Source organism: Pseudorca crassidens, chromosome 17 (genome assembly GCF_039906515.1).
Source record: "Pseudorca crassidens isolate mPseCra1 chromosome 17, mPseCra1.hap1, whole genome shotgun sequence".
Taxonomy (NCBI): Eukaryota; Metazoa; Chordata; class Mammalia; order Artiodactyla; family Delphinidae; genus Pseudorca; species Pseudorca crassidens.
Genome location: NC_090312.1, coordinates 47,736,613 through 47,746,535, shown reverse-complemented (window position 1 = coordinate 47,746,535; position 9,923 = coordinate 47,736,613). Strand labels below are relative to the sequence as shown.

The 9,923-nt window shown below is 38.4% G+C and overlaps 1 long non-coding RNA gene across 1 annotated transcript; it reads left to right on the top strand.

The window, feature by feature from the left end:
- Positions 1-1,104: 1,104 nt before the first annotated feature.
- LOC137210195 (uncharacterized) lies at positions 1,105-2,441 on the top strand. Its single transcript, XR_010936328.1, has 2 exons — positions 1,105-1,320; positions 2,285-2,441. It is a non-coding gene; the product is annotated as an uncharacterized lncRNA (long non-coding RNA).
- The last annotated feature ends 7,482 nt before the right edge of the window (positions 2,442-9,923 follow it).

Here is a 9,923-nt window from a genome sequence, read left to right as displayed (position 1 = left end):
CAGAAGCTGGGCACATTCCTCTCTCACACGTGCTTTGTGACCCAGCAGGGTACAATTAAAAGCACAATAATTTGCTTGTTATTCAAGTCAGGCATTAGTCCAGGTAATGGCGTGCTTGGTGTAGACATGGATTTCCTTGTTCGGAGCTAAGCACAGGACTAGCTGAATTCTCCATGGGGAAATCTTGATTTGTTCAGGTCTTTCATGTTTTCTACAGAGAAGGGATTATGTCTTCCTAAAGAGGGGCGTTGCTTAAAAAGCTACAAAGTGTAAGAAAAGGATTTAGGGCAGAGGGGCCTGTGGTTACGTAGCTGAGGGGTACAGGGAATTTCAGAGCCAAGGATTATTTAAAGCCATAGAGTTAAAAAAATAATTGCTTTAGGGACTTCCCTGGTGGTGCAGTGGTTAAGAATCTTCCTGCCAGTGCAGGGAAGACGGGATCGAGCCCTGGTCCGGGAAGATCCCACATGCCGTGGAGCAACTAAGCCCGTGAGGATAGGTGCCAACTGGCACTCACCAGCCCGAGAGGTTTGCCTGCTCAGCCGCGGGGGCGGGCGGGGCTGCAAGCTGAGGATCGGGCTTTAGTCGGAGCGCAGGGAGAGGACTAGGGTTGGTGGAGTGAACAAAGCCTGAAGGGGTTAGTGCACCACAGCTAGCTGGGGGGGGGGGGGGAGTCCGGGAAAAGATCTGGAGCTGCCGAAGACACAAGAGACTTTTACTTCCCTCTTTGTTTCCTGCTGCGCGAGGAGAGGGGATTAAGAGCGCTGCTTAAAGGAGCTCCAGAGACGGGCGCGAACCGCGGATGAAAGCGCGGACCCCAGAGACGGGCATGAGACGCTAAGGCTGCTGCTGCCGCCACCAAGAAGCCTGTGTGCGAGCACAGGTCACTATCCACACCCCGCCTCCGCGGAGCCTGTGCAGCCCGCCACTGCCAGGTTCCCGGGATCCAGGGACAACTTCCCCGGGAGAACGCACGGTGAGCCTAGGCTGGTGCAAAGTCACGCCAGCCTCTGGCGCCGCAGGCTCGCCCCGCACTCCGTGCCCCTCCCACCCCCGGCCTGAGAGAGCCAGAGCCCCCGAATCAGCGGCTTCTTTAACCCCGTCTTGTCTGAGTGAAAAACAGACGCCCTCCAGCGACCTACATGTAGAGGCGGGGCCAAATCCAAACCTGAGCCCCTGGGAGCTGTGAGAACAAAGAAGAGAAAGGGATATCTCTCCCAGCAGCCTCAGAAGCAGCGGATTAAAGCTCCACAATCAACTTGATGTACCCTGCATCTGTGGAATACATGAATAGACAACGAATCATCCCAAATTGAGGAGGTGGACTTTGAGAGCAAGATTTATCATTTTTTCCCCTTTACCTCTTTTTCTGAGTGTGTATGTGTATGCTTCTCTGTGAGATTTTGCCTGTATAGCTTTGCTTCCACCATTTGCCCTAGGGTTCTATCCGTCTGTTTTTTTTAAAAATTTTTTTCTTAATAATTATTTTTATTTTAATAACTTTATTTTATACTACTTTATCTTCTTTCTTTCTTTCTTTCTTTCGTTCGTTCTTTTTCTTTCCTTCCTTCCTTCCTTCCTTCTTTCCTTCCCTCATTTAGACAAAGAATCATCCCAAATTGAGGAAGTGGACTTTGAGAGCAAGACTTATGATTTTTTCCCCTATTCCTCTTTTTGTGAGTTTGTAAGTGTATGCTTCTGTATGAGATTTTGTCTGTATAGCTTTGCTTCCACGATTTATCCAAAGGTTCTATCCGTTCGTTTTTTTTTTTTTTCTTAATTTTTTTCTTAATAAGTATTTTTTAATTTAATAACTTTATTTTACTTTATCTTCTTTCTTTCTTTCCTTTTTCCTTCCTTCCCTCCTCCCTTCCTTCCTTCCTTCCTCCCACCGTCCCTCCCTCCCTCCGTCCTTTCTTTCTTTCCTTCTTTTCTTCTTTCTTCCTTCCTTAAATTAAATTCAATATAGATATTTAAATTTAAGGTAAAATTAAATTATAATTTGAAATTATATGTGGAGTTTTATTTCCTAAAGAATATTTTGGAAATTTCAACTTCTATTTTAACTTATATTTTCAGAGAAGGTATTTGGTCCAAATGAAGAATATCTTCAATTATAGTTCTTCTATTGCAAGCAAAAAAGGATTTATACTTCTTTTCATGAAATACGGTTGTTTGACAACAGAAGGATAAATATTTTATATTTTTAGAAACAACAGTCAGGCTACTGATATTCTTAATGAGTTTTAATAAATCTGAATGCTTCTTATCATCTACTCTTTAGCTGGTACCTGAGGAGTTGTATACCTCCGGGAAGATATGTGCTCCAGACCCGTAAATATGCAGTTCACAGAGCCCACCACCAGAGGACAATAATGAAGTAAAATCTTGAAACCATGTAGTGAAAATAGTGGGAGTTTAAATAAAAGCAACATTTCACAGTATGCTTTTCTGACCAATCTTATATCTAATAACCTAATGGATTATATGTACACGGATTCTGAAAAGTCAGCAGCACACTTCACTGGTCAATTTCTATGATAAGGGGAACGGAATTTGAGTGTAGAAAAACAGTATACTTACATCTTAAAATTCCACCCCTACAGAATCTACTCACTATTGAAAACTGGTAAGAATAATAGCTTTCTGTGTCTCAGTGACCAGATAACATTTTCAAGAGTAGAATTTATCTTCCTATGATGCTCAAAAACACAGGAAAAATGCATATCTAGGACAATGGATAAACTCTATATGACATGAGAAAATATTCAAATGGAAAAAGTATAAGATCTACAAGGCACAGTTTTATATGCATTAGTGTGGATATATACATAAAGAAGCTCTAAGAAACATAGAAATCACTTCCAGGAAGCAATTTTAGGTAGAAGAGAATTAACATGGATGAGGAAGAAAAGAGAGTTGGTTTTAAAATAGTTTCATTTCCTTTTTGTTTGTTTATTTATTTGTTTTATTTATTTGGTCTTTGGAATATAAGAAAACAGTGGCTTTCAGATCAGTATCCCAGTGGAACAAAGGGACCGAGGTCTATCCTGGAGCCCAGCCATTGTTTGACTATCTTGTAATAATACTGGTGAAATACAACCAAATCATTTGAACTATAAGCATCCTCTCTGACAATAAATTTAAGACACCAACATATATTAAAGAAAGTAAAGAGAGAATACTGTTTTCTTTAGAGAGAAAATACAGATCCTGGACCAAATCAATAATGTCAGCAAACCTCATGGGTATAAAATATTCTGCTGCCTATCATTTAGAACATGCCTCTAGAAGAGGGAAACTGGGCGATAATTTCCCCAGATTTTATATTTAATTCAAATATTTTAGATAAGAGGCATCTCTAGTAAAACATTGTATTATTGATTCTTTCCAATATGATAGCTCAGAGGAGTTCCTCTTTCCTTCTCAAATACATATGGGGAAATGGAGGTGGGTGTGGGTTATAGGAAGTATCTAAATAGAGCAAAATAATCAACAGTTTGTTTTTTAAAAATAGAAATTTCTATTCAAATTGTTTCCAGAGACAGAAACACACAGAGACAATTCCATGTGACAACAGTGAAAGAGACCAGATGCAGCTGCAAATCAAAAAACTGCCAACACCAGTGATTGATGGCCACCACCAGAATCTGGTTAAGACAAAGAAGGATCCTCCCCTTGAGGCGTCAGAAAGAACATGACCCTCTCAACACTTTGAGTTTGAACTTCTGGCCTCTAGAGCTGTGATAAAATAAATTTCTGTTCTTTTAAGCTAACAAGTTTGTGGTATCTTGTTATGGTAGCCCTAGAGATGACAGTATTTGATTCCTGAGCTGGCAACTGTATTTTGACTATGTAATGACTATTCCAAGATAATCAACAGACACAAAGATAAAGGCAAAACTGAGACTAAGCCCAGTTCTTTTTATTCCCAGAATAATAAATGATTTTTTAATTAATTTAGATCTCTTTGTCTAACCCCTCTGCTTTTCAGAAGAGTATGTGGGACCAATCAAGTATTCATATGTTATACTTTCATTTTAATTCATCTCAAATTATTTCTAATTCCCCTTATGAGTTCTTACTTGACCCATGAATTATTTAGGAATATATTCTTTAATTTCCATTTGTGATTTTCAACAAATTTCTTTCTGTTAACGATTTCTTATTGCATTCTGTTGTCATCTGAGAGCACTCTCTGTATTGTTTATGCCCTTTAAAATGTACTGAAATTTGTTTTATGGCCTAGCATATAGTATATCCATGTGCATTTGTAAAGAATGTATATTCTGATGCTGTTGGGTGGAATGTTTTATAGATGGCTGTTACGTCTACTTGATTGATAATGCTGTTCAAGGTTTTTATTTTCTTGTTGATTTTCTGTCTGTTCTGCTATTGAAAGAAGGGTATTAAAGTATCCAACTATTATTGTAGAACTGTCTGTTTCTCTTTTCTGTTGTGCCGATTTTGCTTCATTGTATGTTGAAGTCCTGTTGTTAGGTGCATATAAGTTTATAATTATTATGCATTCTAGATGGAATAATCATTGTATCATTTTAAAATGTCTTTGTCGCTAGTAAAAATTTTCGTCTTAAAATGTAATTTTTTTCTGATATTTTCTTAGCCACTCCAGTTTTGTTGTTGTTGTTTTGTTTTGTTTTTACTGTTATGGTATATCTATTCCAACCCTTTTACACTTCACCTATATATTTTCTTTTTTTTTTTTTTGGTAACATCTTTATTGGGGTATAATTGCTTTACAAAGGTGTGTTAGTTTCCGCTTTATAACAAAGTGAATCAGTTACACACACACATATGTTCCCATATCTCTTCCCGCTTGCGTCTGCCTCTCTCCCACCCTCCCTATCCCACCCCTCTAGGCGGTCACAAAGCACCGAGCTGATATCCCTGTGCTATGCGGCTGCTTCCCACTAGCTATCTACCTTACATTTGTTAGTGTATATATGTCTATGCCTCTCTCCCGCTTTGTCACAGATCACCCTTCCCCCTCCCCATATCCTCAAGTCCGTTCACCAGTAGGTCTGTGTCTTTATTCCTGTCTTACCCCTAGGTTCTTCATGACATTTCTTTTTCTTAAATTCCATATATATGTGTTAGCATACGGTATTTGTCTTTCTCTTTCTGACTTACTTCACTCTGTATGACAGGCTCTAGGTCTATCCACCTCATTACAAATAGCTCAATTTCGTTTCTTTTTATGGCTGAGTAATATTCCATTGTATATATGTGCCACATCTTCTTTATCCATTTTTCCAATGATGGGCACTTAGGTTGTTTCCATCTTCGGCCTATTGAAAATAGGCCTGCAATGAACATTTTGGTACATGATTCTTTTTGAATTTTGGTTTTCTCAGGGCATATGCCCAGTAGTGGGATTGCTGGGTCATATGGTAGTTCTATTTGTAGTTTTTTAAGGAACCTCCATAGTGTTCTCCATAGTGGCTGAACCAATTCACATTCCCACCAGCAGTGCAAGAGTGTTCCCTTTTCTCCACACCCTCTCCAGCATTTATTGTTTCTAGATTTTTGATGATGGCCATTCTGACTGGTGTGAGATGATATCTCATTGTAGTTTTGATTTGTATTTCTCTAATGATTAATGATGTTGAGCATTCTTTCATGTGTTTGTTGGCAGTCTGTATATTTTCTTTGGAGAAATGTCTATTTAGATCTTCTGCCCATTTTTGGATTGGCTTGTTTTCTTTTTTTGTTATTGAGCTGCATGAGCTGCTTGTAAATTTTGGAAATTAATCCTTTGTCAGTTGCTTCATTTGCAAATATTTTCTCGCATTCTGAGGGTTGTCTTTTGGTCTTGTTTATGGTTTCCTTTGCTGTGCAAAAGCTTTGAAGTTTCATTAGGTCCCATTTGATTATTTTTATTTCCATTTCTCTAGGAGGTGGGTCAAAAAGGATCTTGCTGTGATTTATGTCATAGAGTGTTCTGCCTATGTTTTCCTCTAAGAGTTTCATAGTTTCTGGGCTTACATGTAGGTCTTTAATCCATTTTGAGCTTATTTTTGTGTATGGTGTTAGGGAGTGATCTAATCTCATACTTTTACATGTACCTGTCCAGTTTTCCCAGCACCACTTACTGAAGAGGCTGTCCTTTCTCCACTGTACATTCCTGCCTCCTTTATCAAAGATAAGGTGACCATATGTGCGTGGGTTTATCTCTGGGCTTTCTATCCTGTTCCATTGATCTATCTTTCTGTTTTTGTGCCAGTACCATACTGTCTTGATTACTGTAGCTGTGTAGTATAGTCTGAAGTCAGGGAGCCTGATTCCTCCAGCTCCGTGTTTCATTCTCAAGATTGCTTTGGGTATTCGGGGTCTTTTGTGTTTCCATACAAATTGTGAAATGTTTTGTTCTAGTTCTGTGAAAAATGCCAGTGGTAGTTTGATAGGGATTGCATTGAATCAGTAGATTGCTTTGGGTAGTAGAATCATTTTCACAATGTTGATTTTTCCAATCCATGAACATGGTATATCTCTCCATCTATTTGTATCATCTTTAATTTCTTTCCTCAGTGTCTTATAATTTTCTCCATACAGGTATTATGTCTCCTTAGGTAGGTTTATTCCTAGATATTTTATTCTTTTTGTTGTAATGGTCAATGGGAGTGTTTTCTTGATTTCACTTTCAGATGTTTCTTCATTAGTGTATAGGAATGCCAGAGATTTCTGTGCATTAATTTTGTATCCTGCAACTTTACCAAATTCATTGATTAGTTCTAGTAGTTTTCTGGTAGCATCTTTAGGATTCTCTATGTACAGTATCATGTCATCTACAAACAGTGATAGCTTTATTTCTTCTTTTCCGATTTGGATTCCTTTTATTTCCTTTTCTTCTCTGATTGCTGTGGCTAAAACTTCCAAAACTATATTGAGTAAGAGTGGTGACAGTGCGCAACCTTGTCTTGTTCCTTATCTTAGTGGAAACGGTTTCAATTTTTCACCATTGAGGATGATGTTGGCTGTGGGTTTGTCATATATGGCCTTTATTATGTTGAGGCAAGTTCCCTCTATGCCTACTTTCTGCAGGGTTTTTATCATAAATGGGTGTTGAATTTTGTCAAAAGCTTTCTCTGCATGTATTGAAATGATCATATGGTTTATCTCCTTCAGTTTGTTATTATGGTTTATCACATTGATAGATTTGTGTATATTGAAGAATCCTTGCATTCCTGGAATAAACCCCACTTGATCATGGTGTATGATCCTTTGACTGTGCTGTCGGATTGTGTTTGCTAGTATTTTGTTGAGGATTTGTGCATCTATGATCATCAGTGATATTGGCCTGTAGTTTTCTTTCTTTGTGACATCCTTGTCTGGTATTGGAATCAAGGTGATGGTGGCCTCGTAGAATGAATTTGGGAGTGTTCCTTCCTCTGCTATATTTTGGAAGAGTTTGAGAAGGATAGGTGTTAGCTCTTCTCTAAATGTTTGATAGAATTTGCCTGTGAAGCCATCTGGTCCTGGGCTTTGGTTTGTTGGAAGATTGTTAATCACAGTTTCAATTTCAGTGCTTGTGATTGGTCTGTTCATATTTTCTATTTCTTCCTGATTCACTCTTGGCAGGTTGTGCATTTCTAAGAATTTGTCCATGTCTTCCAGGTTGTCCATTTTATTGGCATAGAGTTGCTTGTAGGAATCTCTCATGATCTTTTGTATTGCTGCAGTGTCAGTTGTTACTTCTCCTTTTTCATTTCTAATTCTATTGATTTGAGTCTTCTCCCTTTTTTTCTTGATGAGTCTAGCTAATGGTTTATCAATTTTGTTTATCGTCTCAAAGGACCAGCTTTTAGTTTTATTGATCTTTGCTATCATTTCCTTCATTTCTTTATCATTTATTTCTGATCTGATCTTTATGATTTCTGTCCTTCTGCTAACTTTGGGGTATTTTTTGTCCTTCTTTCTCTAATTGCATTAGGTGCAAGGTTAGGTTGTTTATTCGAGATGTTTCCTGTTTCTTAAGGTAGGATTGTATTGCTATAAACTTCCCTCTCCCTCTTAAAACTGCTTTTGCTGCATCCCATAGGTTTTAGATCACAGTGTCTCCATTGTCATTTGTTTCCGGTATTTTTTGATTTCCTCTTTGATTTCTTCAGTGATCACTTCGTTATTAATTAGTGTATTGTTTAGCCTCCATGTGCTTGTATTTTTTACAGATCTTCTCCTGTAATTGATATCTATTCTCGTAGCGTTGCGGTCGGAAAAGATACTTGACACAATTTCAATTTCCTTAAATTTACCTAGGCTTGATTTGTGACCCAAGATATGATCTATCCTGGAGAATGTTCCATGAGCACTTGAAAAAAATGTGTATTCTGTTGTTTTGGATGGAATGTCCTATAAATATCAATTCAGTCCATCTTGTTCAATGTATCATTTAAAGCTTGTGTTTCCTTATTTATTTTCATTTTGGATGATCTGTCCATTAGTGAAACTGGGGTGTTGAAGTCCCCTACTATCAATGTGTTACTGTCGATTTCCCCTTTTATGGCTGTTAGTATTTGCCTTATGTATTGAGGTGCTCCTATGTTGGGTGCATAAATATTTACAATTGTTATATCTTCTTCTTGGATCGATCCCTTGATCATTATGTAGTGTCCTTCTTTGTCTCTTCTAATAGTCTTTATTTTAAAGTCTATTTTGTGTGATATGACAATTGCTACTCCAGCTTTTTTTGGATTTCCATTTGCATGGAATATCTTTTTTCATCCGTTCACTTTCAGTCTGTGTGAGTCTCTAGGTCTGAAGCAGGTCTCTTGTAGACAGCATATATATGGGTCTTATTTTTGTATCCATTCATCCAGTCTGTGTCTTTTGGTTGGAGGATTTAATCCGTTTACATTTAAGGTAGTTATCGATATGTATGTTCCTATTCCCATTTACTTGTTTTGCGTTGGGTATTATAGGTGTTTTCCTTCTCTTGTGTTTCTTGTCTAGAGAAGTTCCTGTAGCATTTGCTGTAAAGCTGGTTTGGTAGTGCTGAACTCTCTCAGCTTTTGCTTGTCTGTAAATGTTTTCATTTCTCCATCAAACCTGAATGAGATCCTTGCAGGGTAGAGTAATCTTGGTTGCAGGTTTTTTTCCTTCATCACTTTAAATATGTCCTGCCAGTCCCTTCTGGCTTGCAAAGTTTCTGCTGAAAGATCAGCTGTTAACCTTATTGGGATCCCCTTGTATGTTATTTTTGCTTTTCCCTTGCTGCTTTCAATAATTTTTCTTTATATTTAATTTTTGGCAGTTTGATTAATACGTGTCTTGGCGTATTTCTCCTTGGATTTATCCTGTATGAGACTCTCTGTGCTTCCTAGAGTTGATTAACTATTTCCTTTCCCACATTAGGGAAGTTTTCAACTATAATCTCTTCAAATACTTTCTCAGTCCCTTTCTTTTTCTCTTCTACTTCTGGAACCCCTATAATTCGAATGTTAGTGAATTTAATGTTGTCCCAGAGGTCTCTGAGACTGTCCTAAGTTATTTTCATTGTTTTTTCTTTATTCTGCTCTGTAGTAGTTATTTCCACTACTTTATCTTCCAGGTCACTTATCCATTCTTCTGCCTCAGTTATTCTGCTATTCATCCATTCTAGTGTTTTTTGTTTTGTTTTGTTTTGTTTTTGCAGTACGTGGGCCTCTCACTGTTGTGACCTCTCCCATTGTGGAGCACAGGCACCGAATGCGCAGGCTCAGTGGCCATGCCTCACAGGACCAGCCACTCCACGGCATGTGGGATCTACCCAGACCGGGGCACGAACCCGTGTCCCCTGCATCGGCAGGAGGACTCTCAACCACTGCGCCAACAGGGAAGTCCCATTTTTTCCTTTTGTGTTCAACCGCAGTTGTCTTTTTCACTTTTAAAAGTTGCCAAAGGGCTTCCGGGAATATGGTGGAATG